Source organism: Grus americana, chromosome 2 (assembly GCF_028858705.1).
Source record: "Grus americana isolate bGruAme1 chromosome 2, bGruAme1.mat, whole genome shotgun sequence".
NCBI classification, from domain to species: Eukaryota; Metazoa; Chordata; class Aves; order Gruiformes; family Gruidae; genus Grus; species Grus americana.
Window position 1 is genome coordinate 101,333,381 of NC_072853.1, and position 17,091 is coordinate 101,350,471.

A 17,091-nucleotide genomic window follows, 5' to 3' on the forward strand; every position below is an offset into this window, starting at 1 on the left:
TTTCACACTCTCTCCCCTTTTGTTGTCCTTATTAAAACCAACCAAACTCAAACAAAATATATCCTTTCATTTATGCAGGAAATAAAACAAGTTAGTGAGACTTGGTGATTGTTCATACTGCAGTTTAGTTTACATCCCCACATGCACATGTATTTTATTGCTTTCTCCATCTTAGGACTGGTTCCTTTGGTGGTCCTCCCACCAATGTGATTTAAAGATTCCTCTGGCATAATCTTTAACAACTTTAAATTTATTGTCTGTTGTGATTTTTTTTCCCCCCCTTGGTCATTCTTCCTAAATACCCAGCAACTTCTTCATCCATTCCCTTGGTCCCTCTTTTGCTCCTTGAATTGGGAAAAGTCTCTTAGTTTGCTCATTTTATCTGGTCCCCAGTTGAATCAAGTAGTACCAAGCTACCTGGGGATTTCTTGATTTTCTTTTTTTATATATTAACACACAAACATATATTTTTTTGTTCCATTATTTTTACTGCTGGACTTCCCTGCCAAATTCAGGCCATGTTGGTCAATCTGTCTGACCTGTCTCTCTTCCATCTTAATTCCTAAAGTCTCTATGGGCTTCTTTTAAAATTCACCTGAGTTATTTTGATTGTTTCAAGCTTCTCTGCTGCTCGGATCCTATTTCACAGCTGCTTTTCTTAGCCTGTCTTCAGTTTGGGGGTAATCCCAAAACAGAGCAAGTTTACTAAACACCTTGCAGGATTTTCCCTTTCACTGGCACAGTTCTAGGCAACTAGATCCACAGCTGCATTACTGCATTTTAAAGAAAAATCCAACCTGATAGGAGGATCAGAGGGGCTGCCTGCGATTATTTGTTGACTTTCACTACATTCCTGATTCCCATTTTGCTACAGCGGATGCTGCCAACATCCTTGTCTCTTAGGTGCTTCTGTAGTCCCATGTCTCTCCTCCCTTTCCTCTAGCTGGTGTTTCGCCAGTGTTTAAATCCACATCCAGTCGTGTTTTTATTACACACAGAGATGGAAACTCTGCCCAATGATTGCTTTTCATTCTCCACCTTCCTTTTGTTTTGTCTTAAATATATTCAAGGGGGAAACAGGAGGAGGGATGGAAAAGGAAGGGTTCGGTCTAGACTTCCAGAGCAATTTCCCTTTCCCTACAGAGCACAGCTCATTTCCTTCCAGAGCAGCGTGGCTGGGAAGTTGCACATTTCTTCTCAGCACTGACTTTCCTGAAATTTGTAGAGTTAAAGCGCAGCTACTAGGAGTGGTCCAGAGGACCATAAACACGAGTGTGTGAGTGTTCTTCCCTCCCTTGCTGCCGAACAGAAGAATAAACAGAGATTAATGTGGAAAGGAGAGGGCGGTCTAGATAAGCAGCCACAGGGTGGAAATGTTGAAAGAAAACAGACAAATATCCATAGACACACCTGCACTTGGGTGTTTCTGCATCGTGGGGCCTCACAGGGCTTACTTTTGCCATAAATGTTTCAAGGACAGAAAACTGAGCAATGTGGAGGTTGATGATTTGCCTGAGGGTTAATTACAAGGTTTTGCCTTTGGAAAAAAAAAAAAAAAAGCAAAGTGATAGTTTATGGTTGTAACTTAACTCTTCATATATTGTATTTAGCCAAAGACATGAGAGGTTTTTTCTTTAAAATGAATTTACATTTGCTGGTTTTTAATATTATCCCATTTAGTACTGTTGCATCCACTCTTACCAAGTTTCTGTGTTTGCTTTAAATCAAATTAATAAATTGCTCTAAGTCAACTTAAAACCAGACTGAAAGAGTAGCATAGTCATGACTGAACAACTTTCCTCCTCTGTGTTCAAGATACTCTCTGCTTAAATTTTTCAGGTGAAATAAACTCAGTTTGGAAAGGAAATGCTTCTGGGGGGGGGGGGGGAAGTGATGAGATCATAATCTGTTAGCTCCATGGAGTCATGGAGTTTCTAATTTAGTTAGTGCCTTTATGTGTTTGTGCACTTAAGAGATGAGATTTCTCCTGTGTTGAGAGTGTGTGGAGACATGAACAGGAAGATGAGCTGGAATCTGACTATGCACTTGATTTAAGATAATTATTTCATCCATTCAGTTTGGCTGTTGCTTAGCAAGACAAAGGTACGTGGTGTTTATTGTCCTGCCACTGGTAATTGCAGATTCGTGTCTGAATAACTGATACTGATTTCTGAGTCTGAAAAAGCTCGTAACTGATTTCTTGTGTTAATCGTCAGAAAATGCACTATGAAACTGTAGAGGAGCACTTCCAAACTACTAGCTGTCACAGTTACACAGGAACTTGAGTTGGTTGATCTTTTTTTAGTAGGGGAATAGATGAAGAAATTGCCTTTACATTTCATCTCAAAAATGGAAGTTCAGCAAACTCTATAGGCAGAGGGTTTTTAAAAGATCTCCTGTTTCCCAGACCCTGTGCCTTGAATTCCCAACTACAGAAAACCATTCTGCTATTAGGCACAAGGTAAAACACCACAGTGTTTGCTCTTCTCCAGCTCAATGACATTTTTTTATGAGAAGGAAAACACCTGCCTTAGGATGAGGTTGTTTACAGGTAGGGGTGCTGGTGGGGAGTGGTTACTTGATCATCCTACACTGGATAGTGCTGAACTATTGGGGCTTCAAAATTTGGGAGTTCCTATCTGGCATGGGAGACTTTGTAAGGACAAGAAAAAGAGGTTATGGTATGTAATGTAAAGACCCTCTTCTAGAGCTCATGCTGCAAATTACAGACCCTTTTTGTGAGGGTAGGGAATGCTTCTTGCTTGCTTTGGCCAGATTGCAGGCAACCAGACTGATACAGGGAGGTATGACTTTTCCATTTGCAGAGGTACGTCTGGAGTGAATAGGTGTACAGGTGGCAGCTGAAGGTGCTTGAGTTAGTTACAACCAAGCCGTGTTGGACTGGTTGACTCGAGTTTTTGACAGCTGTGGCTGGCAGGGAATTCTCTGCTTTGTTAAAGGCAGTTCTGGCAATGCCAGGTATTCAAGATGAAACAGAGCGGCATGTGTGAGGGAAAGATGGCTATGACATTTCTACTGATAGCATCGGCCACTGAGTGATCAACTGTGGGCTTTTTTTCTTCCTGAAATGTGTAATACTCTGTAGTTTGTGTTTTTTTGTTGTTGTTGGGGTTTTTTTGGGGGTTTTTTTTTTTTTTTTTTTTGCCTGTTTACTGTCTATATTAGGTGCTAGGTCTGCATTTAGTAGATCAGGTGAGGGTGAGAGGTAAAGGTGCTGCTTTCTGAGAGGGATAATGGGTACACAACAAATACACGTGATTTAGAAAATGCTACTTTTGTAGCTGTGAACATGGCATTACTAGGGGCTTTTATTACTCAAAGCAATGTCAAAGCATTCTGGCTGAGAGGAGAAAGTGCAATAATAGGTAACATTTTTACCCTGCCAGGAACAGACAGGCCAGTATCTCATGTTTTCAAGTAATTTTTCATCTCGTTTTTCCAAATATGGACTCTAATGGTACTTCTGGGGTGAGGGGGAGACTGACCTTTCTGGTGCAAATTGAGGTTGTAAGCGTTTTTGTACATGTAGTTGCTCAGTCTTGCAGAAAGCAGGGCAGTTCCAGAGAAAAACCAGTTGTGTTCCTGAAAAGCCAGGATTTGAAGCAGTGATAAGCTAAACGCTGAATGAGGCACATCAAAATACATGAAGGCATAGGTGGAAATTAAAAAAAGGGAAAACCCCAAGGTATCTAGTTTTGTTGCCCATCATCTACTAGGGCTTCAGAGTCTCCAGAGAAAGTAACTCCATCTCAAAATTTCTCAAGGTCTTATATCTGTGAAATGAGGGCAATAAGCAAAGTGCCTTGAGATCTAGGGATAAAAATGTGCTGTATAAAGATTGAGTTTTATCACTATTAATAATAGTGTGTTTATTGATTTATTTTCACTATAGTTTTTACATCAGACATAATTACTGGGGGTTTTTTTGGTGGATGGTGTAGGATGCATAAAGGTGCAAAAATACGTACCTTTCTCTGAAGGTATTGCTCACAGGCAGCCTGTCAAGATTTAGAGTGCTTTGCTTTGTCCTGGTGTGTAGCATAGCCTCTAGCAGTAAAGTCCTTTCAGATCAATGCATTTCAGCAGAATTGTTTAGTACTTTCCCAGTAAATGATCAACAAATAAAACACACTTGAAAAGGAAACCAACATTTACTTTCTATTTTTGAAGTTGCCTCGTATTTTGCAAAACAAGATGGAAGAAGCTAGATCTTGTATAGTATCCACATCTAAAGAACAGTGTGTCTTACACTTAACTGATGTCAGTAGAAGAAAACAGATAAGAAGAGTTACATTTTCTCATTCTCACCATTGTATCTTGATTACTGTTGTAGCTGCCTTTTACGCAGAAGGTGCATAAGAATGCATGGCCATCTCTTTGCACCAGTTTTGTGTGTCTTTGCATCAGGAGTGGCAGTGTTCGGGTCTTACCTCTAGACCAGTAATGCCTTTCCTGTCAAGTGTCTCCTTTCCACTTTCACTGGCTCAAAGAGAATAAAATGCATATACATTTAAAAACTTAAGTGTTCTCTTAGCAATCTGGAGATTTGGACTGGCTTTTCAGTGAACAGCCCTTGACTGCAATCTCTAATCTCAGAACTGGTTGCTGGGCCCACCTGCCTGCTTTCAGTACTGCTGCTGAGCTCAAAGGGGCCAGACTCAGGCAGGTAACTGCGATGCTGAGTGGAACTGGAAATGTGTATGTAAATGTTATTTTTGGCTAGCACTTTCCGCCCCCTCCCTCCCCCCCCCTTTGGTACAAATGTGATGAATAATCAACATCACTAAACTGGGTGGAAGCAGGTGGAATAACACGTTACACCATGGGCAGAAAGTGTTTTCAATATGAAAGAAGTCTTGGAGTTTCCTAAACGCTTGCAGGAGGGATACTTTCTTCCTGAGTCTTCAGGAGGTAGATGAAGACTTACTGGGCTGTGTATCCCTTGACTCTTGCTAACTTTACCTAAGCGTTTAATAGGTGCTACAGAAATAAGTGTGACTAGAGAACCATAATGCTTCTTAAAATAACTTTTTGAGATGTGGCACTGTCCATTTTGTGTCACCCTGGTAGCACTGCTAAAGCAGCTCAGAGCAAATCCCTCCATCACAAGAGCATAAAATGGGTTGAGGCTGGATTATAAAGGTACCTCTCCCTCCCACATCACTATATTCTCCTTTTCTTCTTTCCTACCCACTGCCCTTTATATCAGAAACATTACTGGATATACATCTGGGAAATCAGCAGAATGTTTGTTTTACTTCTTTTCAAAGTGTTTTCATGGTTTTAGGTGAGTGTTTGACTTATGTTGGTTGGCCCTTGCACAAGAGACTGTGAAAGCTATTTCCTTTTTCCTTAATTAGAGCACGTGGAATATCAGGTTTCTGAGCAGTGAATTTCCTCTCAGGAGATAGGTGAGCATATGTGGTAGAAGTGGTTGTTTTTGTAGAGTTGAGAAGTTGGTCCTTCTGTACTTTCTTAAGCCAAAGTTGTACTTGTCATACAGACATATGTGTGGTATTTTTTTTCCTTCTTTTTTCCCCTTTTTTTCTTTTTGGAGTTAAATAGGCAAGTGGAGAGTTAGAAATATCTGAGTGAATTTCTAGGAGGGTGATAATAGGAGCGTGGTAGCAAACATGGTGGAGGCAATGGGCCAGCATAGTTTGTATGTGTAACTTGATTTGAATCAGCAGAGCTCCACCAGAGCTAAAGCCAGCCCTCTGCTTTCATGCTGGTATTTTCACACGACTTATTTGCAGTGCTGGCGAGAAAGGCAAGAAAAAGGGAGAGACGTTTCCCTCTTTTGCTCGTGTCCTGGTTTTTAAGGTCATGTATTTTTATAACTGCTGGTTTGTCTGTGTGGGTGGGCAGGTATAAGTCTCGGTCTGTCTTCTCCTTGTGCAATGTCGGGGGAAGTTCAGGTCGGTGTGCTGCTGGGGCCAACCCACATCCTTTACCCACGCAGCCCCGCGAAGCAGTTGCACACATCAATCAGGGAAAACCCTCAGCTCTGCACATTGTTGGAGCAGGTGCGTGAGCTCATGGTGACATCAGATGACTGTCACATTGCCACGGGGTGGCCACTGGCGCCTGGCACATGTTCTGTTTACAACTGGTCTAGCTCCTGAAATAAATGATCATCTTTGATACAAAACATACAGGTCCAACGCTCAAACCACCGATACCCATCCTTTGCTCTCACGGATGCTCTGAGGTAGAGCAGGGGGAAAGAAGAGTGGGGAGAATGATTTTGCAAAAAGTTGCAGATCTCTGTACGAAACCCCTGCCTAGTGCTGTTGTCAAGCAGTTACAAGCAGAGGGAAGAAGGGAACACCAAGACTGTATCCAGCCAAAAGGGAAGCTGGCTAGATCAGTCATGACTCAAGGATTGGAGGGTTCTTGAAGCACAGACAGATGCTGTGCTGTGGTGAAAAATTCTTGCAAAGCTACTGCTTTCACGTCCATTTTGTGTTGGGTGTGGCTTGGTTTTGTTTTTTTTTTTTTTAAAGCACTGATACTTCACCTTGTTTTCTTTCCTTGAAAGATGAACCCAGAATAAACGCACACTCACCCTACACTACCCTCTTTATTTTGGTGTCTCGGTTTGTAGTATACCAGCACCTAGCTGTAAATAATTGTGGTGGGTTGACCCTGGCTGGAGGCCAGGTGCCCACCAGAGCCGCTCTCTCACTCTCCTCATTCACTAAACAGGGGAGAAAAGGCATAACGAAATGCTTGTAGGTCGAGATAAGGACAGGGAGAGATCACTCACTAATTATCGTCACGAGCAAAACAGACCAAACTTAGAGAGGGAATTCATCTAATTTATTACTAGGCAAAACAGAATAGAGGAATGAGAAAATAAAATCAACTCTTAAAACACCTCCCCCCACCCCTCCCATCTTCCCGGGCTCAACTTCACTCCCGGCTTCAACCTTCCCCCCCTCAGCGGCACAAGGGGGACGGGGAGTGGGGGTTACGGTCAGTTCATCTCACGTTGTTTCTGCCACTTCTTTGTCCTCAGGGGGAGGACTCCTCTCATCGTTCCCCTGCTCCAGCATGGAGTCCCTCTCACAGGGTGCAGACCTTCAGGAGCAAACTGCTCCAGCGTGGGGTCCCCCACGGGGTCACAAGTCCTGCCAGCAAACCTGCCCTGGCGTGGGCTCCCCTCTTCACGGGTCCACCGGTCCGGCCAGGAACTTCCTCCAGCGTGGGCTTCCCATGGGCCACAGCCTCCTTCAGGTGCCTCCACCTGCTCCGGCGTGGGGTCCTCCACGGGCTGCAGGTGGAATCGCTACACCCCCTCATCCTTCCTCCATGGGCTGCAGGGGGACAGCCTGCTTCACCATGGCCTTCACCACGGGCTGCAGGGGGATCTCTGCTCCGGCGCCTGGAGCTCCTCCTCCCCCTCCATCTGCACTGACCTTGGTGTCTGCAGAGTTTCTTACATCTTCTCATTCCTCTCTCCGGCTGCAAAAGCGCTCTCTCTAAGTGTTTTTCTTCTTCTTAAATATGTTATCACAGAGGCGCTGATTGGCTTGGCCTTGGCCAGCGGCGGGCCCGTCTTAGAGCCGGCTGGCATTGGCTCTGTCAGACACAGGGGGAGCTTCTAGCAGCTTCTCACAGAAGCCACCCCTGTAGCCCCCCCCCCGCCGCCAAAACCCTGCCACGCAAACCCAACACAATAATTTTACTATATGAAGTGAAAATACTCTGTGCTTCCTCAAGTGGAGCTGTTGGCTTTTTCCAAGTCCTCTCTGCTTGGACCACCTCTGTTATGGAGTGTGAGGTACAAACTCTGTCCCCCTGTGCCCAGACAAGGGTGGAAGTGCATCACTGGCTTCATTTGCCCCTGGGAATTCAGTAAAGTGGCCCTGGGTTTTATAAGTACACATGAAAGACAAATTTGGTGTCAGCTGCTGGGGCTTCCCATAGGATATCTGTGTACATAGCATTTATTTTGCTAAATGGAGTATATTGGAACAAGTTATTCTTGGGACATACGCCAGTGGGCAGAAGAGGAGATCCAAGGAGCACTGAGATGGTAGGTACCTCCAGTCCCAGGCATGCTCTTAGACAGTTGAGTGACATCTCCACCATGTGGGGGTGGGAGTGGGTGGGGTTTCAAAAGTTTAATATCACCAGAAATGGAGTTTAGGGTATCTTTCAATCTGCCTGTAGCACTCTACTCCCTCAGTGCCTTGGGGACAGGATGCATGTGTACCATCCTTCCAGTTGCACTCCAAACCTTGCTTATGAACACATGTATGAGGAAACTCATAGAATTTAACTTTTAAATGAAATGGCTTATCCAATTATTTTATCTTTACATGTAGGCAAGAGAGCGCAAGATTTTAAGAGTGTTGTTAATCATTATAGACATCCTCTCTAAGGAAAAAAACCCAACAGTTTTTCATCCCTTAAAATATTGAAGCCTTCCCGATTCAATGTATTCAGAGACATGTAAAAATTACAGGGTAGGGGCCTAGCTGGGAACAAATTCCCCTTATATTGCCATGCCAACAGTGTTCCTGCTGCTCCATTTCACCTACAGATAATAAGAGACAGGTGCCTATACCTGGGAAAGGAGGCGACTTCAGTTCTGCTGTGCACTGTTCTTAGGTGTAGAAGAGCAATTCTGATTCCTGTAAGATACTTCCAGCTTTGAAACACTGTTTTGCTTGGTGATGAAAGGTTATGACTTAGCAAGTATATAATTGAATATTGCCATGAGTGTTAGTTTCCATAGATAATGAGACCATCTTCAGCTAGGCTAGATAACTTTGTGTTGGTATGACTTCTGTGAAAGGGATCTGAGCCTGCTTTGAGATGTGAACTCACCACCAACCAACCCGTTGAGAAGAATCTTCCTGTAGGGAGAAGTTTCCTCTTCTCCCACCCCTTTGTTTTTCTTTTCTGCCAATAGCCTCTCTTGAAAACAAACTTCTAGACCAGCTGCTTCAGTGTTATGCTTTTGGACTTTCCTATAGAAGTTGGTCTGGGCTTGTTTCACACTCTGGAGCCACAAGGATAGTGGCCCTACTTTAAGGTGTAGGAACTGCTTTCCAGCATTGCATGGATGCTGAAGCACAGGAGAACCACCATGCGATGGTTACAGAGCGGTCACAGCATGCTTGGCTTTACCAGCTCTGTGTTGCTACTTTATCATGCAAATGAGCTCTTCTCCTAATCAGGTTTTCACACAGTGAGGGTGGAACAGGCTGGTACAGACGTTGGGAGCACTGAAGGGGGGCAGGGAGAGAGGGGGAATTAAAAAAAAAAAACAAAAAATATTTGTGAGGCTTGATAGTGTTAATGAAAACATAAAGAAAGAAGGGAGGAAAGCAGTATTTGGAGAGCAAAGAGTGACCTGACAAATGTGACCTCTGTTTTTCGCAAGGGCTTCTGACTATGAAACCAAAGCTGGCTTTAATGTTCACCAGTTGCCATCAGGGTGTTTTGATTCCCTTTAAGGAAGGGAATTAGCCTTATAGTTTCAGCATCTGCACTTCAGTGAACTTCAGTGACAGGGTGTATTCTTGTTCAGATCATAACCCTTGAGGTTCAAAGGCCATGAGCAGCTCAATAATTAATTCTGTTACTTCCACAGGAGGTGATGAACACAGACCTGTATTTCACACAGGTTTTGCCACAGGAGCCTTTCCAGTCCTGTCCCTGCTCAAGCAGGGTCTGCCTGAGCATCTCTGAACAGCCAGCCGGAGCAACCAGAAAGCTAGGCGGATGCAGCACAGGAGCAACGATGGCAGTAAGATTATTCCTCATGCTAAAATAATACTTTAAAGTTCGTATTTTGTCAGCTGAGATTATAGTTCAATTCCTTGGAAGAAGTGAGATGTTATTTTTGCTCAAGATATACAGCTCTTTGTCCCCTGTTGTTATATAAACAAATTGTTGTTACTTATCATCCTCTTTCTGGCTGCTTCCTCTCCATGGGTAATTGTGCCTCTGATATTACCTAGATATCTCAGCTCCGCTTGTGACCTGAGCGTCACATTTAGATTTTAGCTCTTCGGGTGATTGCCTTGTCCTGCAGAAGATGGATTTATTGGAATATTGCATATTGTCAGCCAGAGGAAACGACTGAGAGATTGGGTAGGGTCTTTGGTCCCCCGACCCCTCGCCACTTTCCTGAGAGGCTCAAGAGCCAACCATTCCTGGATGGCTGCCCCTCCCCTCATGAGGCTCATGAAATTCAGAGCAGCTCATCTAATCCCCTGCTACAGGGGCTGTGGTGCAGCCAGGAGGAAGGTAGGGTAGGCAGCATGTCCTCGACAGAAGAATTTTTTTAGGGGGGAGGACCTAGGCTATCCAACGGTCAGCTCAAGATCGTTGTAGTGCTGCTCACTGGAGTAGTGGGGTGGGCAAGATGACCTTGAAAGGCCACATCCAACGATGACTCTGTAATATCTGTGGTTCTCAGGCTCAGTACTGTAGCAAACAGATGCTTTAGGAACAGAACATAATAGTATCTCTACACCTCTAGTTGTACTGCAGGACTGTGTAGGTCCAGATGTGCAACTGGATGACTGCTCCTTCTACTCAGCAGTACGAGACCTCCTGCACCCAAATCTGTTCTACCATCGCCTCCTGCACCCAATTATCTGTTCTACCATCGCCTCCTGCACCCAATTATCTGTTCTACAGTCCATTCATTTAAAAGTGTAGGACCCGAGCAATCTCAACAAGAGATTTGGGATGCTGTTGTGCACCAAAGATCCAAGACAGCTAGTGTTCACTGAACTGAACATGGTGATGATGATGATAATTGCACAAAATGCAGCTTTTCTTTATCTTTGTGTAGAAGTGTTCAGTTTATACTGTAGTAGTGCTTCTTGTTTAAAGTGCAAAATTGCTGCAAATTTGCATCCAGAGGGAGCATTTTATTAATTAGTAAATAATGATACAATGAAATTGAAGCATGCTGCCTTTTCTTTTTCAGTCTTACTTTGAGGAGTGCATGCTATAAAAGTGTATGCACAAATAAATGGTTGTCCCTGTGTCCCTAAAAACTTAGGCAGGCATGTTGCAGTTTAATTTTAATGGCAATGACAGTTTAGAAAGGAAATGCTGTCCAAAGATAGATTAGGAGTATAGCAATAAGAATGTACTTTTATGAGTTTAAAATAGAATATTAGAAGTACATTCCTGTAAACTGAAGTCACAGTATTAACATGCAGATATATAGATATGTATTCATACCTTGTTAGCATTAAAATAGGTTTGAAAATTGTCTCGAAAATTTCCAACCCAGACTAGGTACCTGTTCTTTTTTCTTCATGTTCGGATAAAAAGCTTGCAGTTAGTGAGTGGGATTTAGTAATGCTACAGGCATTGCTGTGGGTTTTGGGGCTGATTATAATCACTAGGGAGATTGAAGTGTATTGAAAACCAGAAAATCTCAACAAGCCTTTTAAATGAATTGAAGTCCTCTAAGAGGATTTTAGAATAAAGGTATCTGAATGCCTGCACGCATGTGGGGAAACCTGAGTGCATATGTGCATTGCTGGGGCCTGGTCTGATCTCATGTAATACTGCCACGAACTAAGCCTGTGGTACTGTAAAGTGCGTGTTGACTTGGATAGCGCCTTCCGAATCAATTCAGAGCCCTTATTAGCATAAGGACACTTCTGCTGGAGAATGTGGGCCTTCTTCAATTGCACTGAGTGATTTTTAAGGATGCTTCAACATTGGGGACTGGATAATAGAGCCGGGAGGAGAATGGTTCAAAGTTGATTTGAATGGATAAGAACAACCAGTCCATCTTGGAAGTAATATCAACATGATTTTTTTTGTATTTAAGTTGTTTTTCATGTAGTTAAAAATAGTATTTTAGTATTTCTGAAGCCTTCTCTAGTTTGTGTTCAGCAGCAAATTCTGAAAAGTCCGCTAGCAGCTGCAAAAATAACAGAGGAGTAGTAATTCAAGAGGAAGCTGCCTCAGTATTCACAGCTGAAAGGTTCTCCTGCTGCATTCCCAGATTTAACCTTCAGCTTCACTTCCCTGTAGCATAGTTCTGATTATATTCTGTAATGAACAACATCTGATATAATCTTTACTACTTTTCTTTCTTTTTGCACAAAGAAAAGAACTTTGTTGTTACGGTAGAGAGGAAGAAAAATATTCTGAAGTGTTTCCACTAAGGCGCAGCTAGAAAAAATAGAAGGTAGAAAACAATTTTCATTATTTGTATTAAGAAAATGTCAAATAATTCAAATATACATATGGGGAAAAATTCTTCTGAAACTTCAGCTATGTTTCTAGTTTTCAGTCATACCAGTCATTTGGTGATGAATCTCTCTATGTTTGTATGAGAGAAAGAGGAGTGCTTAAACTGAGATGTCCTGAAGTTAGTGTTCTGGATATATTTTGCCTTGTTGTTTTTACATTTATTTTACTGCTGTTGCAAATCACGGTAGTTACAAATCAGCCTTCAGGGTTATGAAGACACAAGTAAGCCAACGAGTTTATAAGTTTGAAATATTACACCCATGGTTTTCTACATAATTTTTTTCCTGTTGTAAAATGGATATGAATGGCTAATGAGTGCTACAGTAGGTCAAGTTTGCATCATCAATTATTTTGTGTCTTTGAGATATTTTGAATATGACATCTATTTAGCGTATATATAAATATATTTGAAGAGGTCTGTGGTGACTTTCTGTACATATATCTGATACGAAAACTTTGTTTACAAACAACAGCTCTTTCTCTTGCTGTCCAGCTATCCACAAATAAAAAGCAAAATGGGAGAGAGTGCTCATCAGTATGAATTCAGCATGTTACCTCATGTGCCTATTTGTTCATGTTAGCAATTTGCTGCTAGTGACAACCTGCTCCCTGAGCAGTAATTCCACCTACAGTCTTAAGTGTGAAAAAGAAGATACTGGGCTAGATGTAATTAAAACTTAAAAATCTGGAACAGTTGTTCATTTTAGTGGCTGCTTCCTTTGAAAATTCCTTTAAGATTAGTGGGACATTAAGACCTATGGAAGGGAAAATGCATTTCATGACGCCGTGGACAAGACAGGCAGGGTACTGCAATGGTTACAGCAGAGACAAGTCATGTGGGAGATGAGAGCTCTTGGGGAGACATCCATGCCACAATTGCTGCTTTCCAGGTGCAGCAGCTTAAAAAAATAAATCTGAAACTCCTTTGGATCACTCCTTTTAAAAAAAAAAAAAAAAAGATTATGGTGATGAAGCCCAGAATGATTTTTTTAATTTATTTAATTATTTTTAACTCTGCTACTGACCTGTGAGTTCCTGAAAGGGGGGGGGGGAGGGCAGGTTGGGTAGTGAAATACCAGCTCTTTGTCCAGAGCGTGCTGATGGGTGTAGATGTAATAATGTTGTAGCATGCCGTATGAAGAAGAGGTAGATGGGTACATCTGCTGACAATCTTTCTTTTTAATTTGGAGCCACCTGAAGGCAGTAAGTAGCTGAATAATAACCCGATCCCCATATGGCTTCCGTTCTTTCAGAGTAATAGTGTGCAGGGAGGGGAGGTGGAAAAAAAACAAAAAAAGTCTACTTTTAGCTCTGGCTTCTGTTTGCCTCTTTGTGAGCCTGAGAACGTTTCCTGTCTGCTTGGTGATGGGAAATGTAACCAAAACAGACGTTGGTGACTGACATTTCTCATGCCTGGCTTTCTGCGTTGGGTTTTCTGTACCACCTTAGAGATGTTGCAACATGCATGAAGGAGGAAGGAGGCCAGATCTTTAGCATGATTTTCAGCTAATTTGTTGTAATATTTTACCTTGTTGGCTTCTCAGCACATACTGTATCTACAATATGTTTCCCAATTATAATTCCTTACAGTCCACTATTGCAAAAAGGAGGTAAATATTGTACTTCAAACTACATGTAGTTTTGTGAGTGGCACATTTTGAAATAAGGAGTTTTGCTTTGGTCTAGAAATTATACATAGGTGCTCTACTTACAGTTTTTTTCATTTTCACTGTGAAAGGGGCTTTACTTTGGGGGATAAGCTATGGCTATTTTAAAGAAAAGTCAGCAGTTCACAAGGGTGTTGCCAAATGTGGGATTATATGAAATACGGCTTTAGGAAAAACAAACCAAAATCAGCAGTCCTCAGCACCCTGCAATCTTCAGAAGGATAGTACTAGAAAGAAATGTCCATCCCGCTTGTTTTTCTAAGAAGGTTTTATACCAGATTATAGCCCTTGCCCTGTCTTTCTCAAAATAAATTTTGCGATGCAAATTCACCTGTCATGTGAAGGACAAGGAGAGAAAAGGAGGATGAGTGAGTGCAGAAAGGAACAACAGAGAGAGAATTGTGTATCTTGGCTGTGTTTAGTATTGATGCTATGCTAAATCATTGTAAACACAGGTTAGGATGCCAATTGGGAAGCAATGTCAATATTGGCACCTTTACTAGTTAGTATCTGTTGCCCTATTGAGTTGTTTAATTGCTTTAATGAGAGAATATGAAGATATGCAACTCCTTAGGAAGAATTTGGGAAGGAAACAGTGAAGTCACCTCCTTTTTTGGCCTGTGTAAACGATATACATGTATTTGTTGGAGATGAGAATTCAAAGTTATGGATTTGAAGGCTCACAGGCACAGAGTAGTTAGATTGTAGATAGTAGAGTTGGATTTCTGTGAGAAATTGTACTGGTTTTTTTTCTGCTTGGAAAAATGTGAAATCCTGAAACATACTTCACCACCCATTTTTTCACTCCTTTTGCTTACCTCTAGAAAATAAAGTCTAGGCTGCTCTTTGTCAACTTTTAATTTCTGTCTCCAACTTGCTGCGTCTTCTGTTTCAGCAGCGCACGGGAGGTATGATAGCCCAGTAAAATTCCAGCTTCTCCTCACCTGGGTGTCATCAGTGAAAAGGTGCACTATGGGTGAAGATTTTCCAGAAACCCCAATCCCAGCATGAAAGCAGCTGGGAACTCCATCCTCTGGATGCTGCTTTAGGACCTCAAAAATTAATCTTCCTTGTCCCCAGTGGGATTTCAGGTGCTGCAGAAGTCCATTACCTGTCCCTACATAAGTATGAACAACAACTCAGAAGTTTCTACAATGTTGTGAGTGCTGAGGTGTTTAAATTGCATGTAATGAGTATATGCTTATCTATCCATAAGTACTTTTAAATGAAGACATAGACTTGGTACCACACATTCAGTGCCTTTGTATTCCTCTATGTGTTGCTTCTGGGGTCAGTTTTGCTGTTGGAATGTTGGATAAGGAATGTATTGGATAGGGAAAATTCTTGCTTTTCTGCATATTGTCTAGTTGGATGTTCATCACAGAGCAGTATGATGAAGCTAAGACATAGAATGTTTCACCTAGTAGGGAAAGTTGTGAAATTCTAGTTGGAAATAATGATAATATGATTTTATTCCATGTTTGAGAGAGATCTGGTACCTATATTAAACCAGAAAGGCTGGGGAACAGAAGGGCTATGTCTGTACGAAGAAGTTAAATGTGCCTGGGAGTATCCTCTGGCACTGAGGTTATGGACAGCCCATGTCCATATCATACAACTCTTACTCTCCAAAAGAAGATGTCCACATCTAAACTGCCTCACGGGATTTATTCCTGGGCTGTGTTTTTCCCCTGTGGTGCCAGGGAGAGTGCTGGCAAGCCTGTGCCAAACCTGTGCCAGAACTAGTCCAATAACTGAGCTGCAGAGGCAAAGTCTACTGTCTGGGACTGCTCCTTGGCACAGTTTAATTTGCTGATGTCGAAGTGGCCAACCAGGAGTGTCTGGCTGTTTTTCTCCAGTTATCCTGTTCATTAAAGATCAGCACTCCAAATGGTGCATTTCATGCATTTGGGAACTCATTTTGTCTTAGCACTGCTGAAGACTTTGTTACAGTTTTACATCAAAATGACACCCATGTTACTTGTGCATACCTCTTGGGGGGAAAAAAAGGGAAGAAGCAGCCTTAAGCGCATGTAACACTAGCTACTGTACGTGAGGTCAGTAATGATGGGAGTGAAAGAGCTTGCCTTTTCCCTGAGGTATTTTTTTGCCCTTCCTTTAAGATTTCAGAGGGTGATAGTGACTTCTTTTCACCATAATATACAGTCCATTTCTGCTGCGTGCTTCAAGTGCATGCCTGGTGTGTGTGTATATCTATGCATAGACATGCACATACATACATTGCTCATTTATAGAGAAGATGTGTAGTAGCTGTGCGTGATTTTGGGGTGGTTGGTATTAAGTGATAGTGACAGGTCACGTGAACGCTGAGGCTCAGACCCAGCAGGAGGCGGTGCATATGCATCTTCAGCATTAACGCAATCGACATCCGCTCAACAGAAGGGTGGTTGGGCCTTTCCTTAGGAAACATATGCCAAAACTATTATCAGAGACTACGTCATGGCCTCCGGCAAACTGGACAGGATGTTAATGAGGAGGGAATTGTGGAAGAAGGAATCAGTGTATCCCATATTATCAAAACAGAATGCTGAATAAACAGATTATTTCCATTACCTTGCCCTGTCAGCAGTCTTGGTATTTTGATCTTCATCAGGTTTATGCTGATAAAGGTTTATTTTTCATTACTTAGTTGATTCAGGTTTGGGAGTGTTTTAAGTGCAATAAATAAATAAATAAACGCAAACATCTGGGAGGCTATAAAAGACACTGTGGACCCAGGACAGCTCATTATTTCTCCTTGACGAAGAAATCTCTGGTGCATCCTGTGATGTCTGTGACAGTGTGTAAGGATGCACTCCACTATGTCAAGCCCAGAGTCATAATTCTTTCTTATCTGCTGCAATAATGCGACTTTTTGAACTACTGAACTCAGCAGAAGTTATAGATATAAAGAAAATGGTTTGTGTTTTGCAACTATTATAATAGGTGGAGTCCAGGGAATTCAAGCTGGTTAGTTTTTTTATTCGAGGACCGAGTATCAGAACCTGAACTTAAAAAATAAGTTGTGCTGATGATTTCAACAGTGTCAGACACTAATTTAATTTCATATTTAGGAATTTTCTTCTGTAGTCCTTGATTGGAGGTTCAATATTTTATTGCTTATTTTCCTGCTAGTTGTTTTTTCCTTTATCTTTTT

The 17,091-nt window shown here is 42.1% G+C and overlaps 1 long non-coding RNA gene across 1 annotated transcript in view; it reads left to right on the top strand.

Moving 5' to 3' along the window:
• Positions 1-17,091, top strand: part of LOC129203058 (uncharacterized) — a 264,016-nt gene that overhangs the window by 209,161 nt on the left and 37,764 nt on the right. Inside the window, exon 7 of the long non-coding RNA XR_008575906.1 lies at positions 9,629-9,784. This is a non-coding gene — a long non-coding RNA (uncharacterized LOC129203058). The remainder of the gene's footprint in view (positions 1-9,628; positions 9,785-17,091) is intronic.